At 34.3% G+C, this 20,268-nt stretch overlaps 1 long non-coding RNA gene across 1 annotated transcript; it reads left to right on the top strand.

Moving 5' to 3' along the window:
• The first annotated feature begins 956 nt into the window (after positions 1 to 956).
• On the top strand, positions 957 to 16,745 carry LOC116421178. The gene is made up of 3 exons (XR_004231479.1): positions 957 to 1,352; positions 10,075 to 10,119; positions 16,569 to 16,745. It is a non-coding gene; the product is annotated as an uncharacterized LOC116421178 (long non-coding RNA).
• The last annotated feature ends 3,523 nt before the right edge of the window (positions 16,746 to 20,268 follow it).

Here is a 20,268-nt window from a genome sequence, read left to right as displayed (position 1 = left end):
GAGAATGGATTTAGAAACCAGCAGTTGCTTCTTTTGTTAGTAGGCAAATTCTACTTCTTGCTCCTTCTCTTCTCCCTCATCTCCCTTTCTTTCTTCTTATCTTTCCCTTAATTCTTTTCCCCATTCACCTTATCTTTCTTTCTTACCCTTATCCTTACCCTTCTCTTCTTTCATCCTTTCCCCCATTCTCCTTTTTTTCTAATTATAATTGAAATTAATTTGGTCCTTTTTTGAGGCTGGTTTTAGAAGTGTTTAGAATTCAATTCTGCATATTACGTATTCTGATAAATTCTCTGAGGAAAGAAAGGGGCAAATGTTTTAAATAAGTGACATATTGCGAAATCAACTTTAAATAGTAACAAAAAATACCCTAATTAAATACACTTTCAACTAATTAAACTTAAGAAAAAGTCTTTCTACAATTATCACCGCAAGTAACCAGCTATATATAGTTATAACCTAGCACTATATATCTATTACTTAGGGAAAATTTGATCTGCTCTTTTCATCTCTCATGTGAACCATAGAAGAAAGAAAGGTTAAAGAAAAAGCCTCAGGTCATCATCAGTAGCTGAGTTCGGCCTAGGACTCCAAATCTTATTTTTTTTGACATGAAATATGGTTTTATGGATTTCCTAACCAGACTAGTCCAACAAAATACAATAGAAGTGTAACACTTATTTTGCAGTCCATTTCTCTATTATTTCCATTCTAATTTCTTTGGCCTAATTGATTTAGCATGGACAAGATTTGTCTTCATAATAGAATATATTCATTAAGGTGCAAAGTGCAGCCCTCAGCAGTAGCTTGTGTGTGACAAATTGCAGAAATAACAAGGCTATGAATTGGGATGGGGGAGAGGTGTGGAGAGGAGGAATGCACCTGCACATATCCCAGTCACACCTGGGGCTGTGATTTCATTAGACCTCATAAACTAAGGTAAAGTCAGAGTTAGCCAGTCCTTGGTTAAGAGGCCCCGAAGGAAAACCCAGATGTAAAAGGCACTGGTGTCAGACTCAGTGGGAGAGCTGTGAGAAATTTTCACCCCCCGTAACAGAGATAGTCTAGCAGGGTCAGCTTTAAGAAGAACATCAAGTATTAGGTGCAAAAAGACTGTGTCACGTGGGACATTTGACTGAAAGCCGGAAAACTTCTATTTAATTTATTTTCAGCTTTGGGTACGAGCACTAATTAGCACAGGTTTGTGTAAATTCTCTAGAAGCCTCACCTCCAAAGTTTGTTCAGGTGCTGGTCCACCTCCTTATGGGACAAGAAGACTCAAGCTATTACTTAGCCTGCTGTTTGAGTTGGTGCCAGTTGGATGAGAATACCCTGGCTACATTTCATGTCAGGTAATTTTATTCTGCTTTTCCAAGTTGCTCCTGCAGTTTTGAATTTCCTTTCTTGGAGGTGACTGAACATTGGGACTCTGCCTGTGCAATGATTTTTTGAATGGTCAGTTGGCTGAGCATTGAGGGATCAATTATAAAGTGGAGATGACATGTCTTGGCACCCATGATTTTTAAATTGGATTCCATAAAGAGCACATTTGAAGGGTCCTTGAAAGATAGGACAGTCTTGGTGGTCACACAGAGTTTGCAGTAACCACAGTCAGACCCATTACTATACCACCAAAGGCTCAGGTTTCAGGGCATGTAAGGCCTCCTAGATCTCTCAGAGGTATAAATACTTTTCTAGTGAAAGTGATATTTGGCTGAGGATTGGCAGCTATGGCTCCTGGCTCAGAAAGGGCTTCCATTTTCTTTCGTCCCCATAGGTAAGTCACCTAGGCCTCTAACCTGACCTCTAAGAAACATTTTAGTATCTGCCACTTCATGAGAAGGTTGAAAAGAGAAAGAAGTGAGTATAAACATGAGAAGACTTTGGGGTCATTTTAAGATATATTCTCTATAAACTCAAGATATGAAAAAGGTACTCTCATGGAAGAAATAAGTCTAGCTTTCTGAAACCATTTTAAATCAGAATTACTCACATAATTGATTTCAAAGTTATTCTGTTTTGACCTATATTGTTGATATGATTGAGCATGCAATAAAGTATGTTGTTTTTTTTTTTCACTTCAATTATCTAACTTATCTAAACCTAATACCAGAGTTCTACAAACAAGATCTTATGAAAGAAAAAAAAAAATATAAAGAAAAGGAAGAGCACATTAAATTTCCTTTGGCCATACTGCCTAATAGTCTTTAGTACTATCTGGACCATAAGGGTGGGGATAATTGATGAGTCATCATCAATTCTAGACTTCTGCAAAGATTTTTTGTTGTCATTTTTTTCCCCAAAAACAAGTGCTTATATATCTTTTAGCCTACTGGTGTACAGTAGGAACAGCATTGCAAATATGGGCCAAACACAATTTTGGAAGAAGGGTCTAAAGATTTTGGAAGCTAATTTTACAGTTTATGGTTTACTAGATATACATGGTAAGAATTTTAAATTCCAGGGTTAATTGAGAGAAGTTATATCAAGAAATTTTTAAATTTGAAGAAGAAAAGGGAAAAGACTTTAGAGATCATCTGTACTCACTGTCTGAAATTATATGTTAAGGAGATATGAGTCCCTGCCCTGATTGCAAGAATGCTGTCAGCAGCTACCAATTTGCCCTTCTAGGGCAGGGGTGGAAATTTTATTTTTGTCAAGGGTCCTTAAGATGTTTATAACATCATTCATGTGCCACACAAAGTTATCAACTTAAAAACTCAAGCAATGGGAGGGGGTTGTACCTAGATTTCATCTCATTATTGCCTGTGGTAGCCTTGGCAGGGCCAGACCAAGTGATTTCAAGGGCCTTATATGGCTGTGGACAGGATGTTTTCCCTCTCTTACCCTGGATTTCTATTTTTCTTCTTGATGTAACCTTTTGTAAGCTTCAAGGAATTTTGAATAATCTGATACCCATTTCCAAGTGAAAGTTAGAAAGACAGATAGAAAGCCTTCTTATGGGACAAATTACCTCTATCTTCTTAGGCTTCTAGAAACCTTGAGAACCAAGCTTTTGTTTAGTTGTTGCATTCATGTCCAATTCTTTGTTACCCTATTTGTAGTTTTCTTGGCAAAGATGCTTTGCCACTTTGGGAGTGGTTTGCCATTTCCTTTTCCAGCTCTAAAGCAAACAGGGTTAAGTGACTTGACCAGGATCCCACAGCTAATAAGTGTCTGAGCTCAGATTTGAACTCAGAAAGATGAATCTTCTTGACTTTAGACCTGGCAATCTATCCACTGCACCACCTACATGCCCTTGAGGAACACACCATGCCAGGCTCACCCAAATTAGCTTTAAAACACAAAATCCTCCTAGCCAGAAATATACCAGCTTCTGCTCATCCAGATTATAAAGCAGTTTTCCAGAGATCTCCTATAACATAGTCATAAAACAGGAAAGAGATGTACTAAAACCCAGAGGATTAAAGTTGAACTTCTAATCACTTGCCTAATCAGCAAAGCTCTGCCTAAACTCATTCTTCAGTGGTTAACATATCCCCAAACTTTTATACTTTCCCCATCCCTGTGACGCTGAACACATGTATCTTACTTTAAACCAAATTTTCTCTTTCCCCTTCTAAGTTCTGGAGTTCACTAAGACTTGCTTCTTTTCTGACAATGCTTCATCCTTGGTTATACTATCCAATACTGTTTGCATTTTTGCTCATGGCACTAACTGGCTAGTCATGGTAGGGGAGTTAAAATACTCGTTTCTCTCTTCCTTGCCACTTCTAGATTTTTTTTTATCTATTTATAGCATCTCTGTCTGCAACCTCTCCCCTTTTGAGGTTCATAGCATCTAAATTTATAATCTTTTTCAGATCTTATCTATTATCTATTGCTCTTTTAGGTCATTTCCCCTTCTTTCTACATTAGTTTGGTGACTCCTTTTCCATAAAAAATACCTGATCTCCTTCTAAGGGAATTCAATAAACAAACTGATGGTCCCTCAAATTCCCTACTCCAAATTCTTGGGGTATCTTTTGATAAATCTTGAACTGTTATGAACTTAATTCTATTCCATTCCATCTTGTTATACCCTCGATCTTTCTATCACTGTAATGCTGGAGAAACTGAGGCAAGATAGAAATCAGAGTATTTAATAATTTATTTAAAAGGGAGAGATTTACTGGGACCAAATGGATCCATGGTTTCATCCCAGGGCTGAATGAGACTATTGTCTCCAAAAATCCAGCAAACAATGTGAGTTCTCAATGACACATGGGTCAGACTCAGGCGGGGGGGGTAGACTGAGGCAGGGGCAGAGTCAGAGTGCTGAGAGAGGGAACAGGACTCTGACAGGGTGGGGCGATGTGATGACCGCGTATTTTAAAATCAGCCAGAATAAGGAATTCAGGTTAGGGGAAAATAGTCAATCTTTATTCTCAGTGAAGAAAGATCCGAGGTAGAAGGGAATCGGAAATAGCGTGCAGCTGAGTCAAGAAGCTAGCTAGACCAGAAGCCACACGACCAGCAGCTACCAGAATGGAACCCAGGCCCAATCTCTCCCAGTCTCTCTTCCTGTCTCTCTGCCTCCACCCACCAAAATCGTCATTTCCTATACAACATATCAGAACTTGCACAGAGAGTGGGGGGTGGGGGGGGGGAAGCATTCTTTATCCAAGAATGTATATTAATAGAGTATAGTCCAATTACTATTTAGCCTCACGTGCTTGGGACCTCAGTGCATCAACTCAAACCTCAGCCCATTACTGGGTGAGCCACCGGAGAAGGGATGACCTAATGGGTAGAGCAACCCCCCTCCTCGCCCTGGAGATGGGGAGAGGCATCTTGATAAGATGGTATCTGACATTCTGATAGCTTGGGATGGGGAGAGGCATTCTGATATTCTAAAACATAAGATCTCTTATCCTTATCAAATATTTTGATAAAGAGGGAGGGGTGGTTTTACAAGACTGAGCTTTGAGCTGACAATTATAAACTGAAGCAGAACAATTAGGGAAACTGAGTCAGGACTGGGTCAGGATAATTAGGGAAACTGAGTCAGGACATTAAAAGAGAACTGTGGCACAACATCACAACAAGTGTTCCACTTCTAAATATAAGAACTCTGAATATTCTTTACTTGATCATAATCTTTTATATATTATCTTTTCATTTCTTTCTCTGCATTTTTGCCTATTTCCTTTCTCTCTGTTTACAAAACTACCACCTTGGTTCAAGTCCTCATTACTTTCCTCCTGGACTGTTGTAATAGTTTTAAAATTGAACTCCTTGCCTTGTCTCTCCCCATTTAATCAATTTTCCATGTTATTGCCAAAGTAATTTTCCTAATGAGTTAGTCTATCTTTTCCCATTTAAAAAAAAATCCAGTAATTCTTTATTATATCTAAAATAAAATACTAATTCTTTTTGTTTGGTACTTAAAGTTCTTCCTAAATTGTATCTTGTCTTCCCACTCTTATTTGCCTCAGTGTACTCCAGACATATTGACTTAATTTGCAGTTCCTCATATAATACTATTACTCCCTTCTCTATGTCCGCCTTGGCTAACTACCATTCCTGGAATGCTTTCCCTCCCAGTCTCCAACTTTTAATTCCTCTGCCTTTTATAAAGATTCAGTTAAAATGTTGTAATTTTCAGGAGGTCTTTTCCCCACAACTGCTAATGCCTTCCCCTTTATAACGACCTTTTACCTACTCTGTATTTTATCTGGGCTGTTCTGAAAGTTTTAGTGTGCAGCGTAGAACTATTGAAGCTCATCAAAATGGTCTAAGACTAGATTAAGCTATTAAAATTAAGTAATACGCCAAAAATTTTGGCACATCTCATATATACTGACTTAAAGAGATTATATTCTATCATTGGACTATATGGTCCTTGAAGTGAGGGATTGTTTTTGCTTTTTCTATATCTATGCTTAGTTCGATACCTGTTACACAGTAAATGCTTAAAATAATTATGTGTTGATTAACTCATCAATGTAGTTGTAGGTTGCATTCAAGGATATAATGTTCAGAACTAAAGAGGATAACTTCAGTGTACTCTGCTCTGTCATAATCTATCTAGATGATTGCTTTCAAGTGTTAACCTTTTTTAGGAAAAAAAAAACATTGATAAACTGGGGACCATTTAAAGGAGAAAGACTAGAGAAGGAAGATTTAGGAAGGACATGAGAACTGTTTTTTAATTATTTAAAGGACTATAATGTAGAATTGGTCATTTAAAAAAAATATTGCCCCCAGAGGTGAGGCCAAAAGTAGAAAAAATGAACACAAAGTGTAAAGAGAGAAATTTAGTCTTGCAAAAAGCATTTCATAATGATTAGACCTGACTTAGAGTAGAAGGGTTAGTATATTGCCATTACTGGATGTATCTTAGTAAAATCTAGCTGATGCCTTGTTGGACATATTGTATAAGACACAGATTGGATTTAGGGATTCTTCACTAGAAAAGACTAGGCTAGGTATTATTGAAACTTGACTGATAATGTTATATATGAAAATACTTGTTTTTACTTAAAATTCTCTTCCATATCAAATATCTGTTTGATTTATATCTTAGAACATTATTCTTATTAGTTTATTGTACTTGAATTGAAAATCTAATCAATTCTCCTATTTCAAGTATTGCTAATAGAGTAACCAAGTACTAAGGAAGGAAATATTTTAGGAAAGAAAATTATGAGAATCACTCTTGCCACTAGGTGATCTATGAGGTTTACTTAGCTCTAACCATTTCCTGAAAGCACACTCTAGAGAGAAAATCACTCTTGTTAATGGTATCTAAATATAAGCTTCCAAAATAGCTTCTGTCCTATTGTTAATAAATAGTCTGCAGACATTCTTGCTTATTTAGAAGGAAAGGATACAGGAGCCCATAGAGATGGCCACCTTTGACCTTGCCTTATTAAATAAATGCAGCATATTCTTGCCTAAAGTTGTGTCTATTTTTTTTTTTTTAAATCACCAAAGAAACCTAGGCAGGAGTATGAGAGTACCTCTAAGCAAATGAGTAAATTTTTTTAGGAGGGTAGAGAGAAGAAAGGGAAAATACTATTGGCTTGAGTAAATTTCTTCAATTTTGAGAGGGGCTATGATATAGAGAAAGGGGAAGTGATAATGCTATCATTTTCCTGGTAATATGGCTTTGAAGTCCTGATTTGGAGGGCATTTATCTTTTTATAGATTTGTTTTGAGAGTGTTTAAGGTTATATGGCTCCTTTTCAGGAGTGCAGCCATCCTTTCCTGGAGTATTGTGAACTGAGCTTATGATTTCATTTCTGTGAGAAGAAATGATATATATGCTGTTTTAAGATTTGCAAAGTACTTCAGATGCATTCATTTAGTTCTCTTAATAAACCAGTTAGGTACTATTGTTATTTCTTTACAAATAAGGAAACTGAGACTAAGATAGGTGACTTGCCCCCCCAAAAAAACTGTCTAAGAGTCTAAGAGAAATTCATGAGGTCTTTCTGACTCAGTCTACTGACTGTCAGACTGTCCACTATGGCTTGCTTCATCCATATTAGAAATTTCTGGTGTCTAAATTCTCTTTCAAGGCAAATCAATAATTTCTCATTTTAAATAATTACTTGGGGCAACTGAGAGGTTGTTATGTTACACACCTAATACAAGTCAGAAGCATGATATTGAATCCAGGTGTTCTTAACTGGACAGTCAGGTGGCACTATAGTGCACAGAGCTACAGGCATGGAGTTAGGAAGATTTATCTTTTTGAGTTTAAAGCTGACTTCAGAAACTTACTAGCTCCATGACTTTGGGCAAGTCAATTGATTTTATTTGCCTCAGTTTTCTCTTCTGTAAAATGACTGAAGAAGGAAATAGCAAACAACTTCGGTACCTTTGTCAAGAAAGCTCCAAATGAGGTCACTGTCTATTCAGAAAGCTGTGATGCATCCTTTGGGATGGTATAGATGCTTACAGTGTTCCTTCAGATTCCAAAAAGATTGTTTTGGGAGGGAAGGGGGAATAGGTAATGTGCATGTGTGTATGTTTGTGGAGGATACTATAAATGCATTCATCAGAGTGGCTAGAAGCATTCTCTGGATGACAGAGTACAGTGCTGACTACTATCTGAGCCCTTAGAACAATTAGCCAGGACAGGGATAGTATTATAAACACTTGATTGAATGAAAGTAAGAGGATGTAAGCACATCCTCTATAAGCTCAATGAAAGAATCAGTAGCAGACAGAACAACAGAAATGATAGCCCTCATGCTATTACCCCTTGATTTTGATCTCTGTAGTCAAATCTCTGTGCTTTTAAACATTTTCATGTAGGTTGGAGAGTATGAAGACTTTAGATGGTGATATCAATTAAATGTTGAGATTGTATAACCAATGTTATTGTATTCAGGTGACTGGATGCTAGTTTGGTCTTTGATAATGGTATACTTCTGATATAATTAGGTATTAGTTCAATTCTCCAGGATATTTTAAGGTTGATATTTATAACATGTGAATTTTCATCTGTTAGTTTATGGAAGAAAGGAAATTTGTAATGTATAAATCAAATGCATCTCTCTGAGCATTGTGCCTTAACCTACCTACCTTTAGTCTTTTCTCTACCTTTCAACTCCCCTAGCAATCATTTCCACAGTTGCCTGTTAGAAACTTGGAGAGTATACAAGATGAACCATTGAGTCATGAAGAATATTAGAATTTCTATTTAAATATTAACTTAAGTTTTACTAATATTTAATATTCACTTTGACACTTGTGCCTTCAATCAGTAAATATGTCAGACAGTCATATATGTGGCAGATGGTACATGAGATAGCCTGAGGGAAGAGTGAAAGTGGCACCCTCACTGCTTTGTTCATTTTCAGTCTATTGCAGTTTACATCTGTCCTGTAAAATGAACTGATGTGTTAGCTAGTTTAACTAGCTAACCTCATAAAGGACTATATGTAACTCTAATAACATAAGTATAAGTAAATAATAAGAACATGGAAGACCTAAAATTTTTCCTAGTACAAGCTCTTTGTTAGCTTCATTAAGAGTTTAAAAAAAAGCAACAATAACCTGATTAAATCTAATGTTCAGAGAAGTTAACCAGAAAAATTCACAATGATTTGAAATATAGATTTACATCTACTCTTCTTATTAAGAAGCCTCTCCTTGAGAATGTTTTAGGTCTTGATGTACATACATAGATATGTAACGGTAAAACACTAATAGTATACAGCTATTCCAATTTGCAAGAGACTTAAAAACTAAGCTTTTATGGCTGGAATTAATGTCACCTATAAGAAGTTGAATTTCTACAAAATAAATTTGGGAGGAGAATTTTATAATCTCTTTTAAAAAATTTTAAAGAGTTCCAGTGGAGTTTATCCATTTAGATAGCTAGACTGAAGAAAAATCATGGTTTGGAAATGGCCAGGAAGTGTCTGGTATCTATTTCTGGCAAAATAAGGTGAAAGGTCAAATCCCTGAGTCCTTGGGGCTGATTCTCCAGGATATTTTATTATTAAATTTTAATTTTATTTAAATTTAAATATTAGAGCTCTAATCAATGCATGATCAGATAGGGGTTACATTACTTATACTAGATCCTATCAATAGTAAATATTTGATGTTATATTTGTATGTCTTTCCCAGTCCAAGATCAGCCCTTATTCACCCATACATCTAGCTGCTTCTAAAGAGTAGTTATACCTTTGTTCTAGGGATATCAGTTTGACAATTCTATGAAAGATAAATTGGAAAGGGGAGAGAAAAAGAGAAGCAGAGTTATAAACAGTCTGTACCAGTTGTTGAACCATATTCCTACCCATGTCCCTAGGGGGAATTGTTTCCTCTAGGAATAATCTTGTAACAATTGGTATTCTTATGGACTCATAATTTGTGGTACATTTATCTGTGTACATGTTTTGTTCTAAAATTATAAGCTCTTATAGGACTCAGAATTAGAAGGGACCTTAAAGGTCATCTAGTCCAACCTCCTCATTTTACAACTGAGTAAACTGAGATTCATAGAGGTTATTAAACAGCTAATAAATAGTAGAGTTCAAGATTCAAATCCAGACCTTCTGAATGTTCAGCTGCCAAGTTCCTCAAAGACCATTTCTTATTTCTTTTCAGAAACCTGGTACAAAGTACAGTGCATTGTGCATACAGCCAAGGCAGGTAAGGAGGAAATACAAATTAGAGGGGTCTCACATCCAGAAAAAGACTGGGACCCAATTTTGTTGCATACTTGTTTGTATCCCCCAGCCATTCTCAATTTCAGTGTTTTTCTCTCTGTCAATTATTTCCTGTCTTTCTTTTCTCTATCTTGATTTATGAATGTGTGTGTGTATGTGTGTGTGTATGTGTGTGTTTGCATATTCTCTCCCACATTAGATTGTAAGCTTCTTGAAGGTAAGAACTTCTTTTGTCTCTTTTTGCACATTCAGTGCTTAGCATAGTGTCTGGCACATAGGAGATATATAACAAGAGTTTTTTGATTGTTAATTAATAGAATCATTTGTGAATTATTGTAATAGCCATTGCAAAAATGGATGAATATTTTTTTAAATAGCAATAATCTATACAAAATTGTGGCAGTTTGCCAGCATAAGTGCTCAACAGCCAAAGAAATACTAGCCACTGGTCAAGCATAGAATATAATTACTTGCTGATGCAGTTTTAATATAAATGTGCATATAAAATGTCTAAAACACACATAATTCTGAATAATGACATGAACTTGTGACATGCATCTTGGATTTCTGACTATGAACCTTTGCTTCTACTCTTTCACTGTATGACAGTGAAATTCCACCTTGTTATGAACTGCTTTCTCAAATCAATTATTGTAAAATATGTATTTTATAAAGTTATATTTTTAGAAGTATATTTTTCTTTTATTATAAAGTACTTATTTTTAATAACTTATTTATACTTTAAAAAGGTTAAATGGACTAATATTTTTAAATATTTATTACTTTGCTTGTTTCCAGAGAAACAAAAATCTCATGTAAAATTTTAAAGTTAACACTATTGCATTTGACTTTTAAAATATGTCACAATTTAAATATGTTGCAATTCATGAGTTTTGCTTGTGAGAAGTTATTACTGCAAAATGAGTTAAAATAATGGTGCTTTATATGATTTTATTTGTTTTTATGTTAATTTTTTAGATTTTTAAATGTTCTTAGATATTAAATATTTCTTTTTTTTTAAATCTCTAATTTCTAATGAATGTGTTATTATTTATTTACCAGAAAGGAAATGCTTTTCCTTTCTTTCTTTTTTTTTTTTTTTTTTTGTACCTTAATACTTATCCAGTGAAAAGACTTTCAGTCTTCCCTTGGCCATTCCCTGACCTGTCCCTTACTATCTTCCTCTCTTTTTCACCCTTGTGGAGAGGTAGAAGGAAAAATCCATTTTCACTGACCAACATATATTCTTTTTTGCTTAGTCATTTTCAATTGTGTTTGGCTCTTTGTGACCTCATTTGGGATTTTCCTGGCAAAGATATTGAAGTGGTTTGCCATTTCCTTCTCTTAGCTCATTTTACAGATGAACAAATTGAGTCCCTGGGACACCTTTTCTTATTTCTATGCTAATTAGTTTTTATATTATGTTATCTGTTTGCAATCAAGGAAGAAAATGGGGAACAAACACCAATATTCAAATTAAGGAATGAAATAGGATGCTGCATTCATACTTATTTTCACCATTAAAAAAAATTAAGCAATTTATCGTGGGAAATATTTTCTAGCCACCCTCATTAAGGTTTTATATCCCTAGTAGACCACATTCCTTTGGGGAAAGTGGAAGTTGGAGGTGATAGCTAATATTTAGAGGGAGAAAAGGGGGAAATGTTGCTTATCAACTCTTTGATAGTTTGCTAGTCCAAATACCTCTCAATGCTGTTCAGGATCATAGATACAATAGTTTTGATCTACTTGATATTCTTGAACAGTATCTTGATAATTAAACAATACCTTAAAATCTATACTCCCCCTTACTGGGCCTGCAAGCTTATAATATAATAACTACTTGGTTTTGGTCAATGCAATTGCATTTTGTCCTAAAGGGCAGGGTTCAATGATTTGGCCAAGGAAATGAGAAAGGAAGGATTATATGAATTTCAGAGGAGATGACATTCTAATGGGGAGAGCAGGAAGATATGTGAATGACAGAATCTGTTAGACTGGAAAGCTAATGTTTCTACTAGATTAGCCTCAATTCACGCATATACTTGACTATAATGTGGGCAATCAAGTTATTGCTAGGAGGTCAGGAAAAACAAGTCATTTTAATAAATCTTAAAAGTAAAAGATTGGAAGAAAGGTAACAGTTTGAGGCTTTTAGTAAATAGAATGCTGCATTGCTGAGTTCCCATTATTTTTGTCTATTAAATTAAATGTAAGAGTGTGGATCAGCATTTCTGTTTCCTTCCTGTTACTTGTTATTTTATAGTTAAAGACAAAAGGCCAATGAATTAGGATTCTTGCCGAAGTAGTTAAACCAAAGGGAAAAGGAAAAATTTAGGAATTATGCACCAAAGGCAACAGATTAAATTTTATATAATTAGTTATAAATATTAAATCTGTAAGGGAATTACAGGACAAACCAGTGTAATGATTCCAAGGAATGTGAGGATCTTTTAAAAAGGTAGTTATGCTTACATAGGAGTAAAATACCACTTATTGGTTTTCTCTTGTCACTTGAGCTTTAAAATCATCTAGTTGAATATAATAACCTCAGTTGGAAAAAGATTACTTTTTGCTTTTTGCAGGTGGAAATTTAATGTGACTATGATAGGGATGGTAGAAATAATTGTTTCCTAATGGAGACTTAAATAAGAAAAGTAATGAAGACTTTTTATATTATTTTGGGATTAAAGTACAGAATATAAATTCCTATTAGTGGCATCTCTGCTTATATATCTTTTAGAAATTCATAGAGAAGATGTGGATTGTATAATGCACAACAACTTTACACTTTTTCTAGCTGTTCCTTTGGAGTTGACATTAGCGTTCACTTTGAACACAGATCTAATCCTTTGAGGTTCACTTCTCTTGGTCTTATAACAGTCAGTTGTGGGAATGCATGCCAGATGACAATGTATATCTCATTCTCTCAGCAGCAGTGTGCCTTTGACTGATATCTGCTACCTCCTCTGGGGACAAACCCTGGCTTTGGATTGTATTCCTTTGAAAGAGCTGGCATGTCAACCTGCTGCCACTAGAGAGTTTACTATCTTCTTTCAAATTCATCAGACAATTGATACATGAAGTTAAATACTTGCAAAATCAACATTTTTTCTTAAATCTACCTCTTGAATTTTTTGCATGTGTACAGTGTTGCTCATGAGGTTTGTTGTGGCATTTGAAGGATGCACAGAGTATGTTCATTTGTACATCTGGCCTTAAATACATAAATCAAGTGTCAAGGACATAAAAATGGCTTTAGTTGCTCCCAGCTACCAAAGATATTGAGCTAGCAGTTGTTTTAATTTTTGTCTAAAATCTTTCCCCCTCCTTATTGCTTAATTTGGACATTCTTGCTTTTTTATGCATTTCTCTATGATTTAAGGAATCATGGTTACAGGCACTAGAAAACGAAGAAAAGAAGCAGGTGGGAGATTGTCAGTCTAGTTTTCAAGCCAAACATGGTAAATTGGTAGACTTTAACACATATGGTTCATCCCTGTTTAGTACCCCAAGGGAAATGTGAAAGGAATATAAGAGCCCTGCCAAGAAACCCTTAGGAAAATTCCTCCCTGAACTCAGATTTATTGATCAGTATAACTCAGGGTATGTCAGTTGCAATCCCCAAAGCCACATTCATCTCATTGCATGTACAATGAGATGGCGTAGCACAAAGTAACAATGTCAGCATTTATTCAGACCACTTTACCAAATGTATCTAAAATGGTCAATTCTGAAAGTTCTTGGAATTTTATATTGTTTCTTATTTAATTTCTTACTTCCCAATATTCTCTTTTGAGTTAAAAGATTGATCTTAAAATAAACTGCAATACGTTTCAGCTTTTAGAAATGTGAGCAAAATTGTTATTATTTTTGTATCTGTTAATTCTTTGGGTGAGGGTTTTTTTTTTCTCTAAGGCAAACGAACAATTCCAGGAATTTTTCTTTGAACCTTTTGCACCTCTAGAATCCTCCAAGGCATTGATCCACCTCTGCTTTCTAACACCATGATGGTAAAATGTTAAAAACAACTGGTATGTTCAGTCACTTTTTCGAAGATTGAGTGCAAGGAATTTCCAGGATAACTGGCATTTCTCTCTCCCTCCACACCTCCCTTCCTTTTCATCTCTTTTTCAATAGTAACTGTTATCTGTTGTATAAACAAAAGGAACTGGTTGTCTCCCCCATCTAAAATATTATTAGATTCTTAAGATCAGGGATGGTTTTTATTTTATCTTAACCCTTGTATTATTGCCAGTGCCTAACATGGTACTTGGCATATGACTCACTATAATAAATGTCTGCTGATGAGTTAAATCAATTTATAAACTGGTTAAACGGAATCTGTGTAGATGCCTTAGTGAAGTTCCCTTCCATGATGCTGTTAAAATAGAATAATTAGTATATTGATTTGAAGGAAAGTATGGACCTTTTCTAATTAAAAAGAGGAAAAGACAAGGCCTTTATGAAGCTTTTGAAAAAACTGAAATTGGCTATGGATATAGTACTCTTTAACCAACTCTCAGGGTTAAATTATTGCTCACCCTAATACCTCTGACCTAAGCTTTTACAACATAGTATTTCCCATACTCTGTGACTTTTGACTTGTAACAGGTCTGATTTGATTGTGACCTATATTGCATTTCAGGCATAGGTTTATGATCAGAATTACATCACCTCATACTAGGTCTGTTGTATAAAGGGAAAGAAGGCATTCATTTTTTTTTTCTTTTGCATCTTTCAGAAGCACTAAATATTAGGGTGTTTCTTATGATTTTTTTTCTAATTTAAAGTAGTCACATTCCTGATAAAATGCAAAAAGAACTTACATCAGTCTGTAGATACCTTGACCCAAAGACCATGGAATCATTTGGAAAACACTGGCCTCATATAAATAGCTACTGATTGTGCCCCTGTACCTATTCATTACAGGCAAAGTCTGAGCTCATGTCTGTTTCTTAATACACAAAGAGTCTATAAATTTAAAGATGGTTGAGCTCTTCTTCTGTTTCATTTGGTCAAATAGTAAGATCTTTCCACACAAGTATTGGCTTTTGAAATTCGTTTTTTAGAAGGGTTGATATTATATTGACTTATAGAAGTACTCCAAAATATGTACCCTCTTGAAGAGAAATCCAGTATTTGCATTAATTGAAGATATTAGGAAAAGGGGATTAGTTGTCTCTGTGTTTAATATGTGATGATGGTTTTAATTTTTCATTATGAGAATTATGATCAAGGCTTTATCTAAATGGAATGGCTGAACAAGTTGTGGTATATGCTTATGAGATAATACTTCTGTGCTATAAGAAATGATGGGCTCAGTGATCTTAAAAAACATAGAAAGACCTGCATGAAATTATGAAAAATAGAATAAACAGAATTAAGAGAATATTGTATACATTAAGAGCAATATGGATTTGAGTTAATAAATCATTTTGACTTATAAATACCAAAATTAACTGTAAAAGACAGATGATGAAAGAAGCTATCTGCATCTAGAGAAAAAACTGACAAATATGTATAGAATAATTTGATATATACACACACATATAAAACACTCATTTGTGCATGTGTTTATATATATATACGTGTGTATATATATGTATATATATATACATATATATACACACACACACACATACCTATACATATACATATGTGTGCATGTAATGGCAGTCATCTTTAGGATGGGGTGGGGAGAGAAGAAAAAAGAAATTTACATGATAACTTTATTATAAATTTAAAAGGAATAGCAAGTTATATATAATAGAATTGTAGTTTCATGTGCAATCATCTTTTTATTATACCATATTATGGAACTGCTTGTTTTATTCCATATATTAAAAAGGAAGTACAGCAGGTATCTCTAAGAAAGCCCAAGGCCATAGTGCCCAGATGGTTGACAAAATAATTTGTTTGAGAAATACAAAAGCTATTTGATGTTAAGTATATTCAGAGAAGCTACAAAGACCTTAGACTTTACGTGCCTTAAAATTAGATGGTAAGGTAAAAAATATCATTTAATTATTACAGTTTGATTTCCAGCAGTCTGTTTTATTTACCTCTCAATTGTCTTTCTTTCACTCTCTCAACTGGATGACTATATAAATATGTCCCAATCTCAATGTTCCCTTCCCTTTCTCTGTGTATTTGCAAAGGTTATCTTTAATTCCTGAAATGCACTTTCACTTCATCTTTTCTCTTATAATCTTTGTCATCCCTCAAAGCTTAGGTGTCATGTCCTGTCTAAAGCTTTTCCTAGTATCCCTACCCTTCTTCCAACTCCCATTTAGTCCTCTGCTCCACCTTGAATTAACTTGCATTCACTACTAATATGTGTATATTTTATCCTACAAATAGGATATAAGTTCAAGTTCAAGAACTATGCTCAAAATAAGTACTCAATAATTGTTTATTATTTTGTTACAGTTATGAGAATCCTGAGTACTGGAAGATTGCTCAAGAGGGAGACTCTTAAACCTATGGATTTATATTAAAATGTTGTACTATTCCTACAGAATTCAAAATGGGAGAATTTACCTATTCTCATATGCTATAAACACATTTAACAGTAAAAATTCAATATCTTTAAAAGCACAAATAAAATTTCCCATAATTCAAACTTGTTTCTTCATATTGTGTTTTCTATAAAGTTACTAAATATATAGTATTAAAATTGTACTGCATTATGTTAAAGTGATAAGACATAGGATTTGGAGTGTGATGTCTGGATTTAGAGTTTGATCTCCTATTTATTGACTGTGACTTTAGGAAAGTCATTTCACCTAATAAGCCTCAGTTTGCTCAGGCTTTTTTTTTAATTTTTTTTTTTAATTTTTAAATTTAAGGACTTAAGCTATATGGTCTTAAAGGTCTCTCCCATATCTAGACTCCTAAATCCTCCTGAAATCCAGAGTTGATTACCCATATCAAAGCTACTAAATAAAGTTCTGGGTCACTTTCCCTTTTTTGATTACCATTACTCAGATACAAACCCTCATTATTTCATAACTGGATGATTGCAATAGTGTGCTGGTTGATATTTACCTGACAAAAATTATCTCTGATATTTCCTATAGCTATCTGGTTTGTACATAATTGGCTGCATGTTACCTCCTTTATAATACAGTTCCTTGGGGCCAGAGACTATCTTTTGTGTCTGTAGGGTTTAGCCCATTCTCAGAAGAGAATAAGTTCTTTGCAGATACTTGTTAACTTACTAGCTAATTGTCATAGTTTAGAAGGAAGAACACTGTTTTGAAAGCTTAAAGACCAAGTTCTATTTCCTGTTATTCTTTGTTAACTATGTAATCTTGGGCATAGTATTTAGAGGATGACTTCTTTGATTGTTTTATTCCTGTTTAGTAAAATATTATTATTCAGTCATTTCAGTCATGTCTAAATTTTGTAATCCTGTTGTAGTTTTCTTGGAAAAGAAAATGGAAGGGTGCCTTCTTCACCTCACTTTACAGATGAGTAAATTGAGACGAATAGGGTTAAGCCCCTTGGCCACACAGATAATTAGTGACTGAGGTCACATTTGAACTCGGCTTTCTGACTTTAGGCCTACTGCTATATCCATTAAGTTACCTAGTTGTCTGTTGGTAAAATAGAGATAGTGAAATTCACACTGCCTCTTTGATGGAGCAATTAATTGGGAGTGTTAACTAACATGTGACTGTAAATCAGGCCAAAATTATATAAATCATTACTATTATCTCTTATGAATTTATGGTTTTGTGTAATGTATTTATATATACATACATTAAATATAAAAGCCATTGTATATTGGAAAACAAAATAAACAAGTACTTAAACTGAAAGTTATTAGGTCCTAGCTGACCAATATATTAATGGGGTTTGGAGCCTCTGGATGGAAAAGACATGAATGAATAAAAAGCAAAATGGGTTGAATCAACATTCACTGAAAGTTGGGAAACAGCAATAACCCTAAGCCCTTGAGACTTTGCACTTATTTCTTTTACTACCCATTTGTCACTTAGCATTGTGACATTTATACTTTTATCATATTTAAATTTTTATTTTGTTTATGTCTTATATTATACCTAAAGTATAATCTCCATAAGGACACAGACCATGCCTCAGCAGTCTTTTAATTCTCTTACAGGGTTCAGTACATATTGTTAGCATTTAATGAACATTTATAGGTTGCTTTGGATGAAATCTCTACTGAATTAATTATACATATCGGAGAAGATTTACCTGATTCTTCTTCATGTAAGAGAACTTAATTAAGGACCAACTTTAGTCTAAGATAAACTAGAAAAAGAAAACATCTTTTTCTCCTGATAATCAGATATAAAAAAGTTTGTCTTGGCAAGGGTTTAAGTATACTTAACTAGAGGCATTCTGAATCAGGGCCTTTTAAGTCAAAAATGTTCTAAATTTGTTTCTAAATCCACTCTTATAAGCATAATTACCTAATTACAACAAATTGTCTTGAACTTTTGATGAATAGTCACAACTGTAGTAAAGCAATTTTGTGATAATTGATATGAAAATGTGTTATTGCTGCCCTGAAACTAAACTTGAGGGAGAAAGTTTCCAGATTTGTACTAGACTGTGAAAGGAAAACCTTAAAATTTTCCTAGTGACATTTGGGCTTTCCAGCACTGTGAAAACAGTGGGTCCAAAGACCACATAATCATGGGAAATGTGAAAAACATTCATTCTACAAAACAATTAATGAGATTATTTTCTTAAAGTTGGGTTCCTACAGACTCAACATAATTAGAAGAGAATCGAGAATACTTCTCTGCACCACAGATTGGAAGCTTTATGAGACATATAATCATAAATTTGGAGGAAAAAAGTGATCTTGAAACTCTAGACTAACACTCTTATTTTGCAAAGGAAGCAAGTAAAAGCCAGTTAAGTGATTTGTACACAAATGAATTTAATTGGCACATAGAACTGGAAACCTTCCTCTCCTTTATTTAGACATGCAGTTCAGTGACTAGGGAAAAAAAAAAACAACAGCAACACACAAACATCCTTTATTCATCAATAAAAGATTTGGACTTATGTCCAATAAGATGATATTGCTAATGTAAAGTATTTTCATCAGTGAATTTTGGAATAAAACTCATTTAAATATTTGTTTATACATGTATTATTATGAAATAAGTGAGTTATACCACTAAGAATGTTTTACCCTGAAATAATAGTTCAATCTGAGCCCCTTGTTCAGCTTTGATTTGTAGTTGAATAGTAAACCTATTGGTTCATCCATCTTCTTAAGTGGGTCTTGTAACTATTGCTATCATCTTGTCATCGATTAGATCTCTTTTATCCAGTATATATTGTATCTTCTATCTAGTTATCATACCTAATATGTATTGCCTTGTATATCTTATTTATTAAATAGGCTTGATTGCTTTAGAGAAAATGTCTTACTTTTAGTGACCTCACATTTTCCCCTGAAATTAAAAATCTGATTAAAAAAAATCTGATTCTATAGTCCACAGAGAATTAAAGTTGACATTACCTCTATGGGTAATTGAAAGAAAGATAGTGGTGTTGAGGAATATGCAACACATTCTCACCTAAGGGTTATGCAAGAGAATCACAAAGATCTTATTAGAAAGCTGAACAACCAGGGAGAAAAAGATGTGTAGGTTATGTGGTCAGAGTAAGAGAAAAGTACTAGACAGACTACATGTGTTTATGGTATCCATGCAGTGTCAAGAAAATAAGAATAAGGACCCTAGCATGTTTAAGGATTTAGGATTAGAGCAGGACTTCTTAAACTTTTTCCACTCATGACTTATTTTCTCCTATGAAATTTTTATGTGACTTTGCATATAAAAGTGTATGAAATAGATATACAAATCAAACATTTACTGATGATAAATCTTTACGGAGAGTATCCATCTTAATATCATCACAGATCCATCAAGATGTAAGTCTAATTTATAAGCTAAGAAGCCATCACTGATGCTGTTTAACTGCATTTAATATATTTCATGCAAAGAGCTCAAAGTCATCCTTTTTCTCCTATGAAAATTGAAAAAAAGTCTGTCTCATTTATTTTTCTGCTTTGTTCATCAAAATGGATACTTTCATTCATATAATCTTGTCCCAGGAGTAACATGAAGTCCATCCTCAA

The sequence above is a fragment of the Sarcophilus harrisii genome, chromosome 2 (genome assembly GCF_902635505.1).
Source record: "Sarcophilus harrisii chromosome 2, mSarHar1.11, whole genome shotgun sequence".
Lineage (NCBI taxonomy): Eukaryota > Metazoa > Chordata > Mammalia > Dasyuromorphia > Dasyuridae > Sarcophilus > Sarcophilus harrisii.
This window is presented reverse-complemented; position numbering and strand designations above follow the sequence as displayed.